This window comes from Ovis aries, chromosome 12 (assembly GCF_016772045.2).
Source record: "Ovis aries strain OAR_USU_Benz2616 breed Rambouillet chromosome 12, ARS-UI_Ramb_v3.0, whole genome shotgun sequence".
Lineage (NCBI taxonomy): Eukaryota > Metazoa > Chordata > Mammalia > Artiodactyla > Bovidae > Ovis > Ovis aries.
The window spans coordinates 55,402,761-55,427,049 of NC_056065.1; the positions used below are offsets into that span (position 1 = coordinate 55,402,761).

Consider the following 24,289-nt stretch of genomic DNA (forward strand, 5'->3'; position numbering starts at 1 on the left):
ATTTAGATTTTGCCATCTATTTTAAGATTATTTAGGGCCAAGCAAGAAACGCACCTTTCCCATCAATTTCCTGTTGGCTTGGGAATCTGTCAGAGGAGGATTTCTAGGTGAATTAGTTTCTGAAGTCGAAAGGGGTTACGTGGCTCCTGCTTCATCAGGTCTATCCATGGGCTTTTTGTGCTTAACTCTTAACTGGATTTTAAGATGGGTAAAGTCGTTCTCATTTTCAGTGAATGTTCTTGATTTGGAGTGTAATGCTTTCCAGTCAGTGCCTATGTCTATTGAGGAGTTTCCTGTTAGATGTCCCATTGCTTTCTTCTGCTTCCTGCTAACACAGATAATGAGTGTACAGTATACAGGACTTATGGTGGTGGTGTTTGTTCCTACCTACTTATATTTTGAAATTTACGGCTATGCTTAGTGGCCATCTCTGATGGTAGATGTTGTCCATGGGTTTTGGGTTTGATACCTAATTTCTCTCTGGTTTCTGTTCTGTTTTGTTGTTTGATGTGAATTATTTAATCCAGTTGTTATTTTTTGATGTGGGAGCAAAAACAGTACTTAAAAAAACTAGGTGAAATAATCAAATAAGTTTTAGAGGTGTTTGTTGATGATCATAGCCAGAAAGTTGATAATTTCCTAATGTAGAAAAATTATATAATCAAGTTTTATAATAATTTTAATTAACTTGGGGACTTCTTTTATATTTATAATTAATCCAGTAATTCACCAGAGTCCATCATATTACCAATTTGTTTCTCTTCCTTTACAGAACTAAGTTAAATAAGCTCAATTGTGAGTTTGACAAAACTAAGCTAAATAAATTTGATTATGAGTTAAAGAAAAGAAAAGCACCCTGCTTAGGCTGTGCTTTCCTTTCTCTGAGGGACTTGGAAAGCTCTGTCTTGATCTGCCCATTTCCATCCCACACCTGACAGATATATGTGGCTATATTGCTCCTTATCACATGTCTGATAAAACTAAACACATTTTATAAATAACTTGAAATAGAAATCCCTATCTAGAGAATTGTGGTATCAATTCAATTACAAGAAAGGTTTTTTAAATCTATATATGTTTTTTGGGCTGGGCTGGCTCTTCGTTGCGATGCAGGCTCTCTAGTTGCAGTGCCTGGGCTTAGTTGCCCTGCAGCTTGTGGGGTCTTAGTTCCCTGACCAGGGATTGAACCCACATCCCCTGCACTAGAAGAAAGATTCTTAACCATTGGGGTAGTACCAAGATAGTACGTTCAAAAAAAAATTTGGAACCAGTTTACTGATGTAAGTTCTTGTACCTTTGGCATATTCTAGGAAATCTTCTTAACCTAACCATGACAAAAATATAAATTTGTTTTCTGAACAAAGATCCCAGGTCTTGTAGATTTTACATTCTTGCAGAAGGAAATAGACAGCAGTGACCAATGAACATAATAAAGAATATACTTAATATGTCAGAAGGTGATAAATAGCTGTGAAAAGAGAAAAAGTAGGGCAAAATAAGCAAGATTGGGTTGATGGGGAGAAGAAGCATTACAGTTGTTAGATAGAGTAGATCTCATTGAAGGTAAAGAGATGAGTTAAGTCATGGAGATGTCTAGGGGAGGAGCACTGCAGCAGAGGCAACAGCTAATTCAGAATCCCCGAGGCTGGCTCATGCCAAGTAAAGTTGAGGAACAGCAGGAAGGCCAGTGTAGAGCTGGAAAGAAATGAATGAAAACAAGGGCAATAGGATCATAAGGCCACTGTAAGGGCGTAGACTTTGCTTTGTATGAAGTGAGGAGCCCTTACAGAATTTTGAGTGGAACCTCTGTCTGAGGTTTTGGAGGATCACAGTGCCCACTGTGTTGAAAACAGACAAGAGGAAGGTAAGAGTAGAAGTCAGGAGATCAGTAATTACTGGGTTTGCAGTAATCCTGGTGAGAAATGATGATAGACTGACCAGGGTGATCATAATGGGGAGAGACACAGAATGGAAGTGGTTGGAACCTGGACATATTCTGAAAGAGAACCGAAAGGACTTCATGATGTATCAAACATGGGTGTGAGAGGAAAAAAGGAGCCAAAATGATTTCACAGATTTGGGATGAAGCAATTATAAGATAGAATAGCCGTTGGCTTATTAGGCTCATGACTGAAAATGTGCTTTGACATAGACTTCCCTTTAGCACAGTGCCCACTGTAACACGTTTGTGTGTGTGTGTGTGTGTCTCATTAGACTTGTGTTTGAATTTTAAGTTATTTTAAACTGAATTCTAACTGTTCAAAAAAAACAACACAATGTAGAATGTAAGTAACTCAGGAGAAAAAGATTACATTGTCTTTCAAATGAACTCTGTATTCAAAGAGATAATTTTCCAAAGGCATTAAGAAAGATGGACCTCTAAAGTCTTCATCCTGAAATGCAGACTTTTAAACCCTTGATGACTGTTTTATTTGACTAAGATCAGATGACTAAGCAGAAGCCATGTTTGTCTATAAATGTTAAAAATACATTCCAGTGGTCATGGTGACTGAATTTTGTGGGTGGTAGGTTTGAAAGACCGGCTTCATTCGGTTGATTGTTCCCGAGCTGTCAGAAGGAAGTACTATAACCTGGGGCAATGGTGTAGGGACCTATTAAAATAAAACATTCATTTCTAAGAATAAGAGAGTAGAGTGTTAAGAGGTACAGGTAAATGTTTTCAAGGGAAATCTAGAATGATGGGAAAATCACTGAAAACAAAAAACCCAGGAAAGTGATTTTAAAATATGAAATGTAACAGGGAAAGACTTCTGTCCAGTATAATTTTGAAGCTCCTCAGAGAATGGAGGTAACTAACAGTTGTCAAGCCGGAAACATGAGATCTGAGAGACACTGAAACATAAAATGTCAGGAAACAAGTCTAAAATATGACCTGAATGGATTGTTCCTGGGATGAAAGTGCTGTGTGCAACCACAGTGATTTATTTGCACATAAACAGATAGATAAGAATTCTTTAAAAAGTAATAATAGGGTTGTTATTTTGTTTTGTGTATTTTGTTAGTTTTTTGTGTTTTCTAAGGAGAGTACTTCTTCTTAGATACAGTGCCCGCAGGGTTGTTTGGTTGTTGGTTGGTCAGTCACTGTTGTATGTTACTCTTTCCAACCCCATGGACTGTAGCCCACCAGGCTTCTCTGTCCATGGGGTTTTCCAAGCAAGAATATTGAAGTGGGTAACCATTTCCTTCTCCAACAGGTCTTCCCAGATTAGGGATCAAACCCATAGCTCCTGCCTTAGCAGGCAGATTACTACCACTGAGCCAGAACACCATCTTAATTTATAACATGATTGTGAGGTGGATGTGAGGTTTAGTTGAAAGAAGGAAGGCATAAATAGTACAGTATTCAGGGTTTGTGCTGGGACTAGAAGGTAGATCTCCAACATGAAAATTTAAGATTGTTAACCAACACCTGCATTTTGAAATAGCCTTTATATCAAGTCCTTAAACATTCATACATACTCGCACATATATACCTGAAGTGATACTTATGCTTATAATGTATGAAGCACTCTGATGTCTTTTCTTCTACTGTATTATATTCTATTTCATTTTAAACTTCTCTCCTTCCGCTTCCAAATCCCCAAGCCAAAAAGCTAGTCACAACCAACTAAATGGATTTCACAGCAGCTTACAGTTTTGAAAAAGAACTCAGGCCTGTTCCACTACTGGTCGGTCCCTCCTCCCCTTTCCTGATTCTGATAGACTGCGACTGTGAGAGGTTGTGGAGGGTGAGGTGTTACACTGAATAATGAAAGTGGGAGTCTGGTAAGGATGTGAGTCATCATGCCATCTTTATAGCAGCATATGCGGGCAACTGGAAATGTTAGGAAATGATGGACTTACAGACCAAAGCTCCATATTAGATGGAACATTTAAAGAGAAAGGCAGCTACAGTATGGAATAGGCAAAAAAGTTGAACTCATGATTTCTTATCCACAATCTGTATAAGATTAAGAAAAGAATTTCTGTTGAAAGTAATCCATTTTTTAAAAAATTTTAATTATTTTTATAGTATTTGTATATAATCATATAGTCTTCAAATGGATATGTTCTCATTTAATTACCCTTCAAAATGAATCAGTCCTCTAATTCAAAGAAACTGGGCAACCAGTAATTTCAGTCAACTGACTGGTTTTAAAATAAACACAACAGTTATAGGTAAAAAATAACTTGTGAGCTCTGTGTGTTGATAAGAGGATTTATCGATAAAGCACATTGGATTGGGTAAATAACTTTATTTTTCTGAAACCTGTGTGATACTAAATATCAGGAATATTTTTGGTGTTTTTTTTATTTTTTAAATTTTATTTATTTATTTTTTTTGCTGTCTATAAGAGATTCACTTTTTTTTTTTTAAATTTTAAAATCTTTAATTCTTACATGCGTTCCCAAACATGACCCCCCCCCCACCTCCCTCCCCACAACATCTCTCTGGGTCATCCCCATGCACCAGCCCCAAGCATGCTGCACCCTACGTCAGACATGGACTGGCGATTCAATTCTTACATCATAGTATACATGTTAGAATTCCCATTCTCCCAAATCATCCCACCCTCTCCCTAATTTACTAACATGACTTTAAATCATTCTGATATTCCTTCTGTTCCTATGATCCAGCCAGGCTAAAATGAGAAAATAGGAGAAGGAAATGGCAACCCACTCCCATATCCTTGCTTGGGAAATCCCATGGGGAGTCGAGTGTGCAACAGTCCATGAAGTACAACAGGGTTGGACACAGCTTAGCAGCTAAAGAACAAATGGCAGTTCTAGCCAATGTACGAGAGCAAAAACTTGCAAGGAATTGGGGGTTGGGGCTGAAACCAAAATCCTATTGTTTACAGATGTGAATGTCTATTTAGAAAAACCAAAATAAACTGCAAGCAAATATTTAAAGTAAAATAAAATAAAATAAAATGAGAAAATATGTTTACCAATCAGACGTTACTTTGAAAAATCATTTGGTTACTAATATATGAATATGTTACACTTTCACAAGAAGGCAAATTTTGTTGAATATCATTATTCAGTTGTTAGCTTATAGTTTAAAACTTTGCTATGGAGAACTTTTTAAACTTGGATCTTGGCTTCATGGACTCTGAGTCACTAGAAATTTGAATTTCTTTATATAACCTTCTAAGCATCCTGTGTTTCCTAGTGAGACAATATATAGCCTTTATTGGATTCTTAAGGGCAACTCAGTGAGTCAAAGAAGTTAACTTTTGTGTTATGGGATCATCTTAAGAATATAAGAAAATAAACATATTAAGAATATAAGAACATATTAAGAAAATAGGTATTTCTTTACAGCATAAGAATTTATAAATGTACCTATACATATTCAAGTATATATATCAGTTCAGTCCCTCAATTGTGTCTGACTCTTTGCAACCCCATGGACTATGCCACAGACTTCCCTGTCCATCACTGACTCCCTAAGCTTGCTCAAACTCTTGTCCATTGAGTCAATGATGCCATCCAGTCATCTCATCCTCTGTCATCCCCTTCTCCTCCTGCCTTCAGTCTTTCCCAGCATCAGGGTCTTTTTCCAGTGAGTCAGTTCTTCGCATCAGGTGGCCAAAGTATTGGAGCTTCAGCTTCAGCATCAGCATCAGTCTTTCCAGTGAATATTCAGGACTGATTTCCTTTAGGATTGACTGGTTTGATCTCCTTGCAGTCCAAATATACATATAACCTTTATAATTATTCTTTTTTTTTTGCATACTTTTATCCAACGTTAGTCACATATTATATTAGGTTAAGTTGATTAAATTACCATTCTCCTTGGTCAAATGCATGCTAATTTGCTTCAGTTGTATCCGACTCTGTGCGGCCCTCTGGACTGCAGCCTGCCAAGATCTTCTCTCTGTGGGATTCTCTAGGCAAGAATACTGAAATGGGTTGCTATTTCCTTCTTCAGGGCATCTTCCCAACCCAGGTTCGAACCTGTGTCTCCTGTATCTCCTGCACTGGCAGGCAGCTTCTTTACCATTGGCGCCATTTGATAAAAAACTGCCAGTTATTCAACATTGTATATAACTTAATTCAATATTTCATGCCTCCTTATGTTTCAAATAGACTATTTATGTGATGATGACATATTAAAAATTTGGCTTTTTTAAACATAGAGGCATTTATTTAGTGGTCATTGCTCTGATAAAAACAAAAAGATGGGGAAAAAAAGATGAATTAGAAGAATAAAATATAACAGAAGTACTATAATACGTTAGTTCTATGGCTGTGAAAACCTTTCTTGAGGATAATTCTCCAAAAGCTGCAGAGCACATCTTTTTTTCTCCAGTTAATTTTTGTTTGGAACAGTGTTACAAGTGGCACAGTTATGATGAGCCCCATTAGCAGTAAAGTTCATCATGTCGTTCAAAATATTCTTTTGGTATATCATCATAATAAAATGTTTGAACAAATAAAATAGCCTATATTACTTATATTTTATTGGCAAAATAACTTGAATGATATTAAAACTGTGGTCTGACATTACACTGAAAGAAGGACATTAGAGGGAAAAGATCATTTACTGAATAACTACTATGTGCCAGGAGCTATACAAGAAGACTTCTCAGAGGAATTAAGATGAGACCTAAGGATTAGCAGGAATTAAGGAGTACATTGGGGGCTTCCCTGGTGGCTTAGACGGTAAAGAATCCACCTGCAATGCAGGAGACCTCTGTTTGATCCTTGAGTTGGGAAGATCCCCTTGGGGAGGGCATGGCAACCCACTCCAGTATTGCTGCCTGGAGAATCTCATGGACAGAGGAACCTGGTGGGCTACAGTCCATGGGGTCGCAAAGAGTTGGACATGTCTAGTGACTAAGCACCGGAGAAGGCAGTGGCACCCCACTCCAGTACTCCTGCCTGGAAAATCCCATGGATGGAGGAGCCTGGTGGGCTACAGTCCCTGGGGTCGCTAAGAGTCGGACACGACTGAACGACTTCACTTTCACTTTCACTTTCATGCCTTGGAGAAGGAAATGGCAACCCATTCCAGTGTTCTTGCCTGGAGAATCCCAGGGACGGCGGAGCCTGGCAGGCTGCTGTCTATGGGGTTGCAGTGTCGGACACGACTGAAGCTACTTAGCAGCAGCAGCAGCAGCAGTGACTAAGCACAGCATAGCACAGCAAGGAGTACATGGAGGCAGGGGGAGGGAAGTTCCATGCAGAGAATATGCAGAGGCTCAGAGGTAATAAGAATAGATCGAGTTGTCCAAAACCTAAATACAGTTCTTACTGGAAAATAGAGTTTGAGGAGGGAGGGAATGAGGGGAATAGATGGAAGACTAGAGGGATAAGCAGGGGCCAGACAGCTGGTACAGAGCCGTGTAACCCTGTAATCCAATGGTAAGCAGCTTGGATTTTATCCTGGGGGGAGGGGAATGGATTGAAGTTTTAAATAGGAGACACAAATGATCAGATTTACGTTTTAGAAAGGCTTTTCTGGCTGGTGTGTGGAAAAGGGATTAAAATGGATAAGATTAGATATTGGTAACAGACCAATTCAAGAGTGGTTGCATTAATCCAGTTAATAAGTGACCAGACTAGTATTAAAGAGATGTGGACAGATTCCAGAAATGTTCATGAGATAGAATCAACAGATTCTAGTGATTAAGTGAGAGCTTAGGGCAGAGAGTCGGACACGACTGAGCGATTGAACTGAACTGAACTGAACTAGGGCAAAGAAGGAGAGTCAGTAATGACTCTAAGGATTCTTACTTAGGCAACTTGGTAGTAATCACTTTATGAAGGCAAGCAAAGAACAAACTACAAGGATGGAGGATAACGAGTTAAGTGTGGGACATGCTAAGCTCATGGTGTATCCACAATCTCAAGTCCAAGTACATAAAACTATCCAATAGGCGGTAGGTTTGGAATGGAAGTCAGATCTGAGCTGAAAGTAGGCGTTTGGATGTCATCAGTATTTGAACTATAGGAGTTGGTGAATTTTCAGAGGAGCAGAGAAAAGGGTTGAGGATAGATTCATTAACATATAAGAGATGCGCTGAGGTATAGAAGCTAGTAAGACTGGAAAGGTAACACCCAGAATAGTGTGAAGTGTGAAAGCAAAGGGAAAAGGTATATTTTCAAGAAGGAAGAAGTTGAACAACTAACCAGGATACTTAGAGTTCACGTAAGGTACTGAGAGTAGAAGTGGATGTCATGCAACAGTTAATGATAAAGAGGTGCTTTAGTGACAGCAGTTTCAATGGGGTGATGATGTATAACAACCAATGATTCAAGGAATAAATGGGAGGTGAGTCAATGGAAAAGGGAAGATGAGACAACTTCTTCTAAGGAGTTTAGCATAGGGTGATAACAGAGGATGACAGCCAGCAAGCCAGAGCATAAGTACAGAAGATGTGAGGTTGAGATGAATTTTGGAGGATGGGGAAGATGGCTTTAAATGCTTAAAACTCCCTCAATGAATCAGTGTCTTCATATAGTATCTACTACATGCCAGGCACTGTGCTAGGCCCAGGGAATGCAAAGTTGAACAAAAGCAAAAAAAACTCCCAGAACTCATGGAGTTTATATTGTGCAGAAGATATTAATTAATCATGCCTTAATAGATGTACAATTATAAAGTGAGACAAATGCTCAGAAGGGATATAATAAAGATATATGAAGAGCAGAGAGCAAAGGAACCTGACTTTGACCCAGGGGATTAGGTAAAGCTTTCTTGCACTGAAATGATAAAGCACTTCAGACTGAAGGAAATGTGCGGACGCTGTGGGGTGGGAGTGTGGTATGTTTAAGAAATAGGAGATGGCTCAAGGAATGATGACGGTTGGTATCCAGGGGCCAGACCATTCATCTTCAAATAAGAAGGAAAGGTCCACAAGAGAAAAAGCTAAAGAGTAGATATATATCAACAGAGACAGACCTCAGATAAAAGAATGTACTTTTTTTCCATTACAGCAGGAGGGACTGAGTAGATGGGGAATAAAGGCAAATGTGCAGGTTAAGGAAGGGAAGGGAAGGATGAAAGAAATTGAATTCTCATATTCCATTTAAAGGTTTCTCTGATTTCTGTTAAGCAGCATCCAGAATCAAGGGAATGTACTAGAGCTAGAGATCTAAAGAATATGGACAAACTTTTAGATATTGTAGAAAATGGAAGAACTAACAGAAAACACAAAAGAATTCTTGGGCTGAATTGTTGGAGATCGTGAATTCATAATGGCAAAAATCTGCAACTTGTTTGGGAGTTTCTCTGGAAACACCCACCAGTCCAAATGTACACCTGAAGAAAGTGGTTAAGTGGTTTCACCTGTAGCTGAGGTTTCCCACCATTAGACAAAAGGGCAGTGGTGCACTAGTAAGTCAGACCTTTGGGGGCATGAGAAGGAGGAGTAAAGGGTGAAACTCTGATTTGTAGCTTTTGCCAGTTTCCAGGTAGAATACTTCTGCCATGGCCAATTTCAAGGTACCAGTGATTTAACAACTGGCACACAATTTATAACTATTAACAGTCATTTCTGTTGGACTGGTAGCTTCTAACACCAGCACACCACGGGGTCAGAGAGAGAAGGCTCGTAGCAGGAGAGTGGTTAACATGATAGATAATGGAATAGAACCCGTGAAAGAGAGAGTGAGGGCAGATAAGGATTGTGAGGCTGTAGGACAAGTGGGTGAGGGAGAGGGACAAAGAACTGAACTCTAAGAACGCAGAGAGTGGTGGCTAAGGACGTTCAAAGTCTTATTGGTGATTACCCAAGAGAAGTGCATCTTCTCTCCAAAAACACTTTTATTTTAAGGACAGTTTAGTGACGTTAGATGATAATACTGACCTGTGCTCAGAATTTTCAGTTGGTAGCTCAGGCTATGATTTTTCCAATAGTAATGTCTGAGAGTTGGACCCATAAAGAAGGCCAAGTGCTGAAGAATTGATGCTTTTGAACTGTGGTATTGGAGAAGACTCTTGAGAGTCCCTTGGACTGCAAGGAAATCAAACCAGTCAATCCTAAAGGAAATCAACCCTGAATATTCATTGGAAGGACTGATTCTGAAGGTGAAGTTCCAATACTTTGGCCACCTGATGCAAAGAGCCAACTCATTGGAAAAGACCCTGATGCTGGGAAAGATTGAAGGCAGGAGGAGAAGGGGACGACAGAGGATGAGATGGCTGGATGGCATCACCGACTCAATGGATATGAATTTGAGCAAGCTCCGGGAGATGGTGAAGGACAGGGAAGTCAGGCGTGCTGCAATCCACGGGGTCTCTAAGAGTTGGACACGACTGAGTGACTGAACAACAACAAAAGCTCAGGTTTCCTAGTAGCAGCAAAATCACGCCAGCTGCTAAATATTTTGCCATCCATGGCTAGTTCATACAGTTTGCTTCTCTCTGTCCTAATGAAATTACCACCATCACTACCATTTTACTCTAATCGTAGAGATTTGAATAAACAAAAAGGGCAGAGACTGTAAGAGTAAGGGAAATAAGAGTAAGAGGAGGGCTCTAGTGGCTGAAAACCAAGTCCTACCCTAGCATCATCCTCTTTCACACCAAAATCATCTTCCTAACCTTGCTAGAGAGGGGGCCATCACAGACCATATGTTACCATGGTAACTGCCTGCCTCCGAAAACTCTAGGCTCATAGTTACCTATATATTATACTATGATGGACCACTATCCATTCTCCCAAAGTGGGTTAATACAATTTGATCTTGCCTCTCACAAATCATGCTTTCCATGGACTAGAGGTAAATTCATTTATCTGGAGATTTAATATTTTTCCCTCTAAGAACTCCATATCTGTAACCATGGATTTGAACTTAACTGTTTGAAAATAACTTTCTCACTAGAGCAAAACTATAAAGAACATTTGTATTAAAAGCAATTTACCTCTAATTTCTTCATGCCGTTTGCTATTTCTTTCTGGCGATTGTTGCTGTGTATAAACAAGAATGTAATCTCCCAAATAGAGGCTTTTTCTGAATTAGCAATGAGGCCACACAGAGGCTTTTGTTGACTCCATGAATCTAACATACGCACCGTTACGTGCATTGTGGAAAGGGCTCATGTTTAATGGAACCATATTTCATGTTCCTTTCTTGTAGAGACCACTCACAGCCACAGTTTGGACTATTTGGTTTCAACTGTCATAGTGTTCTGCCAGGTTACTGTTAGTTTTGTTATAGGCTACAATGATGTGATCATTAACAAATAGTGAAGGAGTTTTGATATGAAAACATTTGCCTCACTTTTCCTTTGAAGCTTCTGTTAACACTGATAACCCTCAGTGTGCCTTGAGATTTGGAGCATTGTTTTATTTTCCTGCGAACAGGGATTAATAAAATTTGATCCTGCCTCTCACAAAGCACACATTGTAGGAACGAGCAGATTCCTTGCATTAATATTTGCCATGCTCTGAAACAGTTCATAACAAATAGAGGAAACAGGCCGGAGCTCCAGAAGCCCAAGCCTCAGCTGCCCTTCATCTTTAGAAAGCTCTGCTCTTCTCACCATTCCTAATCAGCTGGAACGCATTTGTATCCTTCATTGCTTCCACCATTTTATTCTACCATCATATCTGCTTCTGCCATTCATTCTCTTTCAGTTTATTAAGGAGAAAGCATGTAAACACTTTTAAATTAACTTGATGGGTGAACCTGCATATTGCCTGATGAACTGATCTATAAAAAGCATTCCATTGTCCTAGTCCAAGAAAAGTAAGATAAATGGATATAAAAATTGATTTTTATGTGGGCATCTCTTTTTTCAGAAACAGAAATACTAAATCATAAGAATACTTGTATCTCAAACTTGGTACAGTGTCCCTAGAGCTCTCCACATACAATTAACAACAAAAAAGGACACTTCAGAACTACTCTTTCAACTAGAAGTTTCCCTCCTCTTAAACTTTTAAGTATTCTTTTTCCCTGCAGCTAATTCACTCAGACTTAGTAAGACAAATGGTTATGCTCTTAAGTGAGAGTTTTCATATTTCATATAACTTTCTGCAGTGCTTCGCCAATTACCTCTTATCCAGTTGTTATGATTTATGTTTATCTGTGTAGGAGAATAAAGTTAGAACTCCTTTTCCTTCTCTGGAAGGAGTGGTAATAAATAACTTTCCCATAGCTATTTACAATGAGAGGCACATCTCTTTGTTTTCCTTTGTTGAATTTGTTACAGTATTGCTTCTGTGTTTTGGTTTCCTGGCCATGAGGCATGTGGGATCCTAGGTCTCCAAATAGGGATGGAACCTGTACCCCCCTCCCCTCACCATTGTAAAGTGAAATCTCAACCACTGGACTGCCAGGGAAGTCCCCATCTTTGATTTTTTTTTTAAACTACTTGAATTCATGTTGAGATTATATTTAAAATAGGCTTCACAGTTTGTGTTTGGGGATCTGATTTAGACAAGAAAATAAATGTACTTCTCTGTGCCCGTTTTGCTGCTCATTGATAATAATTTGAGTTTTTTTTTTTTAGGTAGCAATAAAAATAAATTATAAATGTCTTAGGTGTTTAAAATAGGTTAGGTTAGGAAAGCTGAGCCATTGTAACTTGGGAGTGTTTCAAACACTTCAACTAAAGCTGTGTCAGATGCCAGTGCCCCTCCTCTGGGGCGCATAAAGTATGATTATATTTACTTAGTTATTCATATTCTTGTTTCATGAACTCATGGATCCATTTAGCATTTAGCTAGGAAATGACCAAATCTAATTATTTAATAATACTCTGGAGGGCTTACTTATTTTACTGTTATATCTTTTTCTCCCTCTCCCCGCTCAACTGTGAAAAATTCTTTTCTTTTTAAATGAAACATATCAGTGAGAATAACAACCCAAAAAAGATAATGGAGCTTTTTTAAGTGTTATCCACATATCTCCAACTGTTTGTCAGGCTTTCTGAAGCTCCACTTAAAGGCAGACAAACTTCTAAGGGGAGAATTATATACCTTGATATAGTTGCTGTGCTGTGCTTAGTCACTCAGTTGTGTCTGACTCTTTGTGATCCCAGGGACCATAGCCCTCCAGGCGCCTCTGTCCATGAGGATTCTCCAGGCAAGAATACTGGAGTAGGTTGCCATGCCCTCCTCCAGGGGATCTGCCCAACCCAGGGATCGAACCCAGGTCTCCCACACTGCGGGCAGATTCTTTACCTTCTGAGCCACCAGGGAAGCCCTCTGTAGTTGCTGCTGCTGCTGCTGCTAAGTCGCTTCAGTCGTGTCCAACTCTGTGCGACCCCATAGACGGCAGCCCGCCAGGCTCCCCTGTCCCTGGGATTCCCTAGGCAAGAATGCTAGTTGTGATTAAATGGGGCACTCCTTCCTCATAGTCAGTTCCTCTAGTCTGGAGACACTTTATTGCTGCCACCTGTGGAAGCAGTTTCTTCTGGAATGTTTAGCCTCTTCCTTTTCTGTGCCTGTACCACTTTCTACCTAAGTTTCTGTAATACGTGATTCAAATAGTTTTGTCATCACCATCGTCACTCTTATCATTCTTATGTGAGGGAGTCTTGGCATACAGACCACCTGAAGAGGTGGTAAAACTTAGCACTTGTCACAGCTAAACGAGACGGAGTGTTCTGCCTCGTTGTTCAGGTTAGGAGAAGCTTCAGTCACTCGGTTTGGCACAGGCTCAGTGCTTTCAGCCATGTGTTCTTGGCAGTGTTTCATTCATTCTCCTTGCCAGGCACTACATTATCCTCTATTATCCTCTGTCCTTAGGGTCACTGTACTTTTTGTTAGCTCTTACTACCTATTGAAGTTGTTCACTAAGTTGGTTCCTAACCAACAGTACTGTTTTTTCTGGGTCTCATGTCTGTCCCCCAATTTCATGCCTGTGGTAGTTTGGTAGAGCTGCTATAATAAAATACCACAGACTGTGTGGCTTAAACAGCAGAAATTTATTTTCTCACAGTTCTGGAAGCTAGAAGTTCAAGATCAAGTTGTTGGCAGTTTGGCTTCTTCTGAGGCCTCTCTCCTCACCTTGGAGATGGCTTTCTTCTCTCTGTGTCCTCACATGATCATTCTGCTGCCTGTGTTACCCATGTCCTTATCTCTTCTTCTTACAAGAATACCTTTCCTAGTGGCTCAGATGCTAAAGAATCTGCCCGCAATGTGGGTGTTCCTGGGTTCAGTCCCTGAGCCGGGAAGATCCCCTGGAGAAGGGAATGGCAACCGACTCCAGGGTTCTTGCCTGGAACATTCCATGGACAGAGGAATCTGGTGAGCTACAGTCCATGGAGTTGCAAAGAGCTGGACATGACTGAGCATCTAACACTACTACTACACTACAGTAAGGATACCAGTACTGGGAATTAGGGCTTCAACATGTGAATTTTGAGAACATTCAGTTCAACTCCTAGCAGTGTCTTTCTCATAGTCAGCAGAATGCTAATTTTTCTGAAAATGTTCCCTTTTTAACTTGAACTGTATCTCCAGCATCTGATGACACACAACAGTTTCCTGTGTTTGTCAGTATACCCAAGTTCTGCCATTTTCTCCTAAATTCTCAGATTTTCTAAAATACCCTATTTTTCTTCACTTTCATCAGCCACTTGGCTGGCAAGGAATTTCCTCTGGCATGCATGTTAGCTTAATTTATCTTGTATACCCTGTTCTGGTGTGGTCTACATGCATTAGCTTGCGTATACTCCTGTCTCTGTGCTGTGTGCTGTGCTTAGTTGTTCAGTTGTATCTGACTCTGAGGCCACCATCTGTCTGTGGGAATTCTCCAGGCAAGAATACTGGAGTGAGCTGCCATGCCCTCGTCCAGGAAATCTTCCCAACCCAGATCTCAAACCCAGGTCGCCCACATTGCAGGTGGGTTCAGACAGTAAGGTCTGAACCACCAGGGAAGCTCTCCTGTCTCTATATAGTATCATATCTTATACAAACCATAAACTCCCCCAATTCCCCTCATTTTGTAAAAGAGAGGCTATGAGTTGTACAAGTAAATAAGTTACATCTTGGCAGGATGGCCAGTGATAGAAGAAAATCTATATTCTGTTGTAATAGAATGAGTATTTTAAGCAACACTATGATTTGGATACTGTTTAAGAGCAGAGGACTTAGTTTATTTTCTAAAATCATTTATATACAACCTTTTATTCAAAAATGTAAGTAAAGTGGAAGTAGCTGCTCAGCAGTGTCCAACTCTTTGCAACCCCATGGACTGTAGGCTGCCAGGCTCCTCTGTCCTTGGGATTCTCCAGGCAAGAATTCTGGAGTGGGTTGCCATTCCCTCCTCCAGGAGATCTTCCTGACCCCGGGATCGGACCTAGGTCTCCTGCATTGCAGGCAGATTCTTTACCAGTTGAGCCACCAGGGACACCCTTATTCAAAAATATTTAATGAAATTTTAGGATGCTTCCCAAGTGGCTCTAGTGGTAAAGAATTCACCTGCAGTGCAGGAGACACAGGAGATGTGGATTCAGTCCCTAGATTGGGAAGATCCCCTGGAGGAGGGCATGGCAACCTTCTCCAGTACTCTTGCCTGGAGAATTCCATGGACTGAGGAGCCTGGTGGGTTACCGTCCAAAGGATCACAGAGTCAGACACGACTGAGAGCGACTAAACATGCAGGGTTGTAGATGTTACACTTGTAAGGGAAAATTTTGGGGGGAAATTTTGTTTTTGACATGGTAGGATCTTAGAACCTTCAGAATTTGTAGTTATAGGTCCCTGACATTGCTTGTCTGGACTATTATAGTTGCCTCAGACTGACTAACTGGCCTCTCTGGCTTCAACATTTTATTTTTTAATTGAAAGATAATCACTTTAAAGAATTTTGTTGGTTTCTGCCAAACATCAACATAAGTCAGCCACAGGTATATATATGTCCCCTCTGTCTTGAACCTCCCTCTCATCTCCCTCCCCATCCCAGCCCTCCAGGGTGTTATAGAGCCCCTGTTTGAGTTCCCGTCATACAGCAGATTCCCATTGGCTGTCTGCTTTACATATGGTAATGTAAGTTTCCATGTAGTTTGTATCTTCTGGAGTTTGTTTTGCTCGCTACCACCAGAGTTTTCTGCCTGGAAAACCAGCCTTACCTTACCGCTCCTCACTTCAGAGAGCACTGCTGGCTCTCAACTTGGCACTCATCCCCAGGTTTCACATCAATATGCCGTATGTGTTCCTGACCTCGTCACATCTTGTCCCTTCTACCTGGAACCTGTAATGACTATTCTGAGAAAGTTACTCGATTTCCTTGAGTATGAGTTTTCTCATTATGAAATAAAGCTAATACCTACTAAACAAAAATGAAGAATTAATAAAGCTAAACATATCCATGAAGCACTGGCTAAATTATTTATCCAATCCTTTTGCAGTTATGAGGTCAAGCAAACCCCTATCATCTTTTCATACCCAGAACTGACACCACCTCTTCTGGGAGCCTGCTGCTGCTGCTGCTGCTAAGTCACTTCAGTCGTGTCTGACTCTCTGTGACCCCATAGACGGCAGCTCACCAGGCTCCCTCCCCGTCCCTGGCATTCTCCAGGCAAGAACACTGGAGTGGGTTGCCATTTCCTTCTCCTAAGCTGCTGTTTACTCTAATTCTGGCAGTTCCTCCGCTAGAGCACCACAGTTGGAGATAAGAATGTGGTTTTCTGAAGCCATGTGGTTAGAGTTAAACCTTGGCTTCTCTATTTTATTACCAGTGTGATATCTGACGTTACCTGTACCTCAGTTATGTGTTCAGTAAAATGAGGATTATATTGTTTATATAATAGGATTACTGTGAGGATAAAGTGGGATAATATATGTAAGAAACTTAGCAGATACTGTGCATCATTAGTATACAAAAAAATGTTCATCATAATTACTGCAGTCGGTTTGAGTCCATTTCTCCCATTGTGAGTTCCGTAAGGGTTTTTCTCTACCTTGCTCCTCTCTAGATGCTTTGGGCTGGTTCAATGCCTAGCATAAAAGCTGGATCAAAGAAGTCACTCATTAAATATTTATTCAGTTAACATAGCCTATTCATTCAAGATGAGGAATATTGGGCTTTAAATCCTCTCTGAAAATACTTGGGAAATAGAAAAACCCTCATGTGTCCCACTGAATAATATTTCAGGTTTCTTCCTATAGAAAAAGTGCAGTATCTAAATTTCTTGGTCTGAATGCAGCTTTAAGAAGGATGTCCATCATATTGTATAGATTACAGGGATCATGTAATATAAATTGGTGAATTTTCCACCTTTCAATACCTTTAAGACTTATATAGACTAGATAGAAGGTCAGCTTTCTTCCCTGATGCTTAGGTAACCAAATGCTCTTACTTATCTTTAACTATGCAAGTTTTCAGATTGTTAGTCAATGATTTTAGAATTCTAAAAGTTTTTTCAAGTCTAATTTACATAAACCTTTTGGTTGTCTGTTTTCAAAACAACTGTTGAAAGAACTGAAGCCAAGGTGTATATACCACAACCTTTTGAAATAGGGTAGACATGGGACTTCCCTGGTGGTTCATTGGTTAAGACACTGAGCTTCCACTGCAAGGGGTAGGTGCAGGTTTGATCCCTCGTTGGGGAACTAAGATCCCACATGCTATGTGGCAAAAAAAAAAAAAAATTAAATAGGGTAGACAGTCAAATTTAATAGAGTTTATAATCAAAAGACTGCCAATACAGATCCCAAATGACAGACTAGTCTGTTCCTTCTTTACATAAGGAGTTATAGTCATGGTTTGTATTTTTTATGGAATTCTCTTTACATATTTCATAATTATTAATTATATTTTATTCTTCATGAATTGAAGTCAGGGAATATCAGCAATATAGCTGCGTATTTATGGTCCACATTGATCAGTTATCTATTGCTGAATAGCAAGTCATCCCCAGACTTACTGGCTTACAACAACAAAATTTCCCACAATTCTGTAATTTGACTGGCTGGTTCTGCTGCTGTTATCTCTGGATTCATTCATGTGGTAGCCATTCAGCTGGTGGGATAGCTCAGAGTAGGGTCTCCCTTTCCACATGGTTTTTCATCCTGGGCTGCTTCTCAGCATTGTGGTCTCAGATTTCCAGGAAGGCAAGACCCAGTGCATAAGCACCTTTCAAGCATCTGTTTGTGTTACATTTGTCAGCGTCACATTGACCAAAGCAAAGCATGTGGAGAGGACTCCACAGGGAAGATGATGCCAGGAGATGTGATTGATTGGGAGCCTGTCTTCTAACAATCTACTACACATACTCGGGATAAATTTGTGTTTCAGTACATAAAAACAAACCAGCCAACCCCCACATTAACTTAGTTTCTGATGAGAGGACTGAGTTTGATGTGGAGAGGAGACTTCCTTTCCATTTAATGTATTTACTTTCATTTATTAATACTTTTTATTTAATTATATCTATATCTTTTTGTGCAGTTTCTTTTACCATGGGCTGATATTGCTTCTTCAATTGGAAAAAAAAAAAAAAAACTTTTGTCATAAACCATTATCAATTTGGGTTCCCTGATGGCAGAAGTAATAGTTGCTTATGAATTGTTAACGAAACTTGAGTAGAAATACTCTGATTACAAAGAAAATTCAGTCTGTGATATTAATTTTATTATACATGAGAAAGGTTCATAGGAAACTTAAAATTCTTCAGGTTTACTGTGACATAGCTACCAATAATTTATAGGGGATTTGAAATAAATATTCTGTTTTATTTTCAGGATATTTTGGTTTTATTTCAGTTGTACTATGTGTTATCTATCCAACATGTTGACCAAAAAGAATGGTTTAGATGACATAAGTCACTGGGAAGAGAGGAATGCATTTGCCAAAATGAACGTGAGCACCTTCTTAAGACAGTTGCAATAGGTATATTGCAATCAAAGATTTAGAGACAAATCTCTTAAAATGACTACTTTTTTGGCCAAAGTAGAGCAGCAGCTCACCCTTAAATTCACATACTAGGATGAGAAAGTTAAGGTTGACTATTGACATTGGTTTTTCAAGATAAATGTCTCACATTATTTTTTCCAAGGGTAGGATGAGTTCACCCTGTTTTAAAGAAAGGACAATCTGATACTTTCTCTGACACAGAGCAATGAAAATATGGTAGAACCAAATGAAAGTTTGCCACAGGATACCAGCCTAACTATTCCGTGCTTTGCCGTGGAGGACTCTTTCTTTGGATCTAACATATTTGTTTTAATTCAGCTCAGGGTTTGGCTGTGGTTATCTGATCGCAACAGATGTAACTTTAGACTTCTAAGATGGATGATGTAGTTAAACTCATCTTAATGTAAGTTTTTCATGGTGGGCCATGCATAGATTGTCTCCAGGAGTAAGTGAAAAAGAGCTAGTTTCCTATCTAGAGAAGAGGGTAAAAGTGTGAAAGTGAGTGTAACATCACAAGATCAAAATTCTAATGACTTTGTTTTTGATGGATCCAGGATCTGAGAAGTAGGGAATGAACACCAGAGAAGAGACTGTGTAATATATTCCCAGTATTGGGAAGGAAATGCCATTGAGAAATGAAGGAAGACAAAAGAAAGTGGGGGAAAGATCTAGTACTTCCTCTTTTGAAAAATTGGGTCCCCTAGTAGAGTACAGAAGGTGTCCCCAACCTCCGGGGATCGAATGCCTGATGGTCTGAGGGGAGCTGATGGAATAATGGCAGAAGTAGAGTGCACAGTAAATGTGATGCGCTGGAATCATCCCGGAACCAGCTCCCTCCTCTGCCCACCCTACCGTCTGTGGAAAAACTGTCTTCCACAAAACCTGTCCCCGGGGACCAAAAGATTGGAGGCCAGAGTACAGCATTTATCAGGAAAGCTGCTGCAGGAGACAGATCGTACCTTTACTGCCCAGAGATACTTGCTGCTGTGAAGAAGTGCGCAACTTAATCTTGCCTATTGGCTGATGTTCCCTGCTGTTTTCTATTAACTGGGTCCAAAATCAGATCCAAAGACATCCTCCCCAGAGAGTAGGTGGATGGATGGTATGAACTAAGTGCTATGGGCTTGTGGCTCAGGGAGATGGCAGGCCTGTCTCAGGCTCTCCCTACCACCGTGTTGATAATGTCCACGTGCTGGCACTGGGCACCCACGCAGCCCGCTCTTCCCTGCCTCCCTCGTGGATGTCCCTGTGTGCTCCTGCGTCTTGCTGGAACATCAACAGCCCAAGTCCCTTTCAACTGCTTGCTGCTTCTACTTATTTCCCCCTCTCATTCTGTGTAACTTCCTTTTTTCCTTGAAGGAGCCATTGATTAGCATTAACTTCGAAATGAAAGAAGCCATAACAATGACACCTTCCTTCCTTGGATGCCTGGCATGTTTATCATTTAATCATCACCTTAACATCATGAAGTGCTCTCACTGATCTGATTGTACAGATCAGAAAACAGGTGCAGAAAACAGTGGCCTCTAATAAAGGCCACTTGGTCAGTAAGTAACAGATCAGAAATTTGACTCCAGGCAGTCTGGTTCCACAGTCTGTGCTTGACTATCTCTCATATACTGTGTTTTATATTAATCTTATACTACATAACTTTTGAAGGCGGTCATTTCAGAAGCTGTTTACTGTTGCCAGTATTTACTGGTCACTTACAGGATGTAAGACTCTTCTGACTCACTGTGATTGCATTCAATTGCATCTCTTCATTCTTTTGCTTAATAGGTATTTTTAAATTTCTTGTGCACCTTCTGTGTCCCAATCCTGCATTAGTCTTTCTATTCAGTAATAATCACAACAAACAAAACTTCTGTCCTGATGCTCACAGGATGATGGAATGGGTGGGATAACCCAAAAATAAAGTATACTCAAGTGCTGTAATAAAGGTTTCAAAAGGAAAGAGAAGTTTGTTACAAGAGAGAAAGTAGTAAGAAGATAGTTTAGACTGAGGAATGCAGATCAAGGAAAACTTGTGACATTTTCTGCTGAAGCTGTAAAAGATTAACAGCGCTAACCAGCTCTGGAGAAGTAGTAAAGTATGCTATAGAAGGTCTATTGTTTCTGGCAAAAGAGTGGACTAGATGTCAGTATAAACTCTTCTGATACAGAACATCTAAAACTTCTGGATAAAATAGTTGAAGTATATTTTTTACTGTGTGGCTGAGTGGGAAAATAAGGAAAAATTTTAGGAGCCAGAAATTCTGTGAAAACCTGAATTCTGAGATACAAGTAAATTCTAAACCTATATTTTGTTGTTTGGGCCTTTGCTGATCCTTGGTGGCCTAGATTTAGACTTTAGCAGGCCTTGTGCAGAAGACAAAGTCAAACCAAGACTTCTGTGCATTGGGTGAGTCAGAGGGAAAAGCCCATCCCCTCCTTACATCTCTTCTTCAGAGGGAGATGGTTGGGAGAATCACCCGTCTTAGCCTTGGTAATTGAGTAAATGAGAGTCATACACATCAATCACATTCTTCTGTGTGAAAAGATATTTCATGGTAAAAGGAAAATGAATTTCATTATTAAAAAACAAGCAAACCAAAAAACAAACAAACAACCATTTTCTGGGCAGGGGAAAGGCTGTGTGGGAAGGCCTTTATGGGAAAAGGCGCTTGACCTTTTCAGGGAACTAAAAAGCTGGTGTAGACTGAGCAAAGTAAGTGCTGGCAGACGAGGTTGTTAATGAAACCTGGGACCAGATCCTTGCTTGTCCTCAAAGGCTTTGGCTCGGATTTTGGATTTTAGCTTAAGTATAACGCAAAGCTTTTGGAGAGTTTTCAAGAGATTATCTGATTTATGTAAGAAAAAATAGAGAAAATGTAAAAGTAAAGAATTCTTCTAAAGGCAAAAGCAGAGAAACTACAGTAATAATAAAGAGGTGAGAAGTGGATTTGACTTGGATTAGGGACAACTGGAAGACATTGATGGGTTCAGGATGTATTTTGAAAGTAAACCTGCTGAGGAATTGGATGGTGAGTAGGATATGAAAGCCTATCCCCAAGCATCTGTCTTGAATAACTGGTTGTCCAGAGGTCTTTTTCTGAGTTGAGGGAGTCAGGAGGAGATAGGAAGAGGGAAGATCATGAGTTTGGCTTTAGAAATGTTGAGTTTTAGGAATGCTAAGTTTGACAAGTAAATGCAAGTGGAGACACTATCACTGTTCAATATACTGCTGCTGCTGAGTCGCTTCAGTCATGTCCAACTCTGTGCGACCCCATAGAAGACAGCCCACCAGGCTCCCCCATCCCTGGGATTCTTCAGGCAAGAACACTGGAGTGGGTTGCCATTGCCTTCTCCAGTGCATGAAAGTGAAAAGTGAAAGTGAAGTCGCTCAGTCGTGCCCGACTCTAGCAACCCCATGGACTGCAGCCCACCAGGCTCCTCCGTCCATGGGATTTTCCAGGCAAAAGTACTGGAGTGGGGTGCCATTGCCTTCTCTGATTCGATATACTAGAACTTTGTTATTCAGTTGCTAAGTCGTGTTCAACTCTTTGCAACCCTATGGACTGTAGCACACCAGGCTCCTCTGTCCTCTACTGTCTCCCCGAGTTTGCTCTAACTCATGTCATTGAGTCGGTGATGCTATCTAACTATCTCATCCTCTGCCGCCCTGTTCTCCAAGATACTTAAAATATGTTTATATAGTTGAACTCATATTCGAATAAGCCATCCCTAGAATGCAAGATCTGAATACATTTGCATATGAAGTATAATATTTTGGGAAAGACACTGTCAGAAACTGACTGATTGTTCACCAAACCTGTTCTCTTTTCTTCCTGCTGATACAGCTTGAACTGCATTTCCCAGCCTCCAGTGCAATTGCATGTAGTCATCTGAATGGGTCTGGGCAGAGGAAGGAGAGTACAAGTGATATACATTTTTATGTTTCTTTCTGGCTGTTTGGAAAAAAAAAACTCCCATGTAGCTTCTGTGCTGTCTGCACTTTTGCCAACTGACACACTCAAAATGCCTTTGGAAACCACATATTGAAGATGATAGAATCTCTTCCTAAATGATGACATAGTTCAGAAAACCCCTGATCATACCCTCCTGCTTACTGAACTCTGCATGAACAAAAAAATACACTGCTTTTATTTTAAATTACCAAGATTCTGTAATTTAGCCACTAGCTTCCCTGGTGGCCCAGACAGTAAAGAATCCACCTGCAGTGCAGGAGACCTGGGTTAGATCCCTGGTTTGGGAAGATTGCCTGGAGGAGGGCATGGCAACCCACTCCAGTATTCTTGCCTGGAGAATTTCATGGACAGCAGAGCCTGGAAGGCTACAGTCCATGGAGTCACAAGAGTCAGACACAACTGAGCAGCTAAGCACAGCATCATGTTAAAAGATACTGATTTTCTTTCAGGGTGGCATCAAGGACCTAATTTCTTGCCCATTCTTTTTTTTTTTTTCTCATTTTTCTTATGTGTATATTTGATATCATATGTAACTAGGCAGTTTGAAGGTTAGGATGTTAGAAGGTTTATATAGGGAGTAAGGGAATTTGAGAAGCTTGAGGTATGAGAGAGGAGCTGAAGGTTATAAATGCCTCCTGTTCTCCATATAAGATAACTATCATTCCTCCTCTGTCTAGCCAAGTAATTCATTTCAAAGATTTACACTCCTGTAGCCACTTTATCCCACCCACTGGTAGCACCCTCTTTACAAAACAGAGTTGATAAAGACCATGATCACCTCTGCTTTACCTCATTTGATATTCACAGAATCAGATTCACATACTCGGATGCAAGAAAGTCATGAATTAAAACTGAGAGACATCTTTTCTTCCTTTATATCTCTGATAATAGATGCCACAGGATCTCTCATGGTGAACACTTTAGGGAGAGATGCAAAATGTATCAGAATGTGTGTACATGTCTCATAGGACACGCTGAAATCAGAATACACCCCTCTGAATCTTTGGCTGTTGGATTAGCCTGATAGATGTTCTCTTACATCATTTTCTCATGATTTATCTATCAGTCTATTTGCCTTTCTGGACCTTCATGATTCCTTCCCGTTAGGGAAGTGAAAATCACTCAGTTATGTCCCACTTTTTGTGACCCCATGGACTATACAGTCCATGGACTTCTCCAGGCCAGAATACTGGAGTGGGTAGCCTTTCCCTTCCCCAGGGGATCTTCCCAACCCAGGATTCGAACCTGCATTGCAGATGGATTCTTTACCATCTAAGACCCAAGGGAAGCGCCCCCACCACCCACCAAGGACAGGTAGGAGGTAAATCCAGTTCCATATTCTGATCACCCAGCATAATACTTGGTGTATTATAAGTGCTTAGTAACTCCTTGTTAAAAATGAATGAAACTTTGCTAGTTAACAAACATTGTAAATCAACTGTACTCCAATAAAAAATAATTTAAAAAAATTAAAACAAAAACACAAAAACTGTTGC

The 24,289-nt window shown here is 40.1% G+C and overlaps 1 protein-coding gene across 8 annotated transcripts in view; it reads left to right on the forward strand.

The window, feature by feature from the left end:
• Positions 1-24,289, forward strand: part of RABGAP1L (RAB GTPase activating protein 1 like) — a 726,671-nt gene that overhangs the window by 573,586 nt on the left and 128,796 nt on the right. The window lies entirely within an intron of this gene.